General features: G+C 46.8%; 1 protein-coding gene across 1 annotated transcript in view; it reads right to left on the reverse strand.

The window, feature by feature from the left end:
* The window catches only part of LOC119589539, a gene marked incomplete at its 5' end in the record, with an annotated part of 30,702 nt that overhangs the window by 17,337 nt on the left and 12,929 nt on the right, over nt 1-436 (reverse strand).

Below are 436 nucleotides of genomic sequence, written 5' to 3' on the forward strand. Positions count from 1 at the left end.
TTTGTGTGCGTGCGTATTTACGTGTGTGAGGGAGAGAAAGAGTGAGAGATCGAATACAATGTTTTCTTTCATTTTCTCTATACACCAGATATCATTATTCCCATTTCTTTTCCTTTCCTCCCTCTTTTGCTATCCTCTCTGCATTTCCTGCCGCCCAATTCCCTCTCTCTCTCTCTTCTTCCTTCCCATCCGCGCCTCACCCCGTCTATCCCTCTTCCCATTTTCGTTCCCACAACCTTGATCCTTGACCCTCCGACGAGCGCCCTGCCTCCTTCTGCCTCTCCTTCTGCCTCCTCTCTCATCCTATGACTCTTCCCTTTCTTTTTATTCTTCCACCTCTCTCTCTCCCTATTCTATCATCCTTCGATTTTTCTCCTACATTCCCCCATTTTCTCTCGCTTCTCCTTCTATCTACTCTTCCATCCTTCTTCCACAT

The sequence above is a fragment of the Penaeus monodon genome, chromosome 25 (assembly GCF_015228065.2).
Source record: "Penaeus monodon isolate SGIC_2016 chromosome 25, NSTDA_Pmon_1, whole genome shotgun sequence".
Classification (NCBI taxonomy): domain Eukaryota; kingdom Metazoa; phylum Arthropoda; class Malacostraca; order Decapoda; family Penaeidae; genus Penaeus; species Penaeus monodon.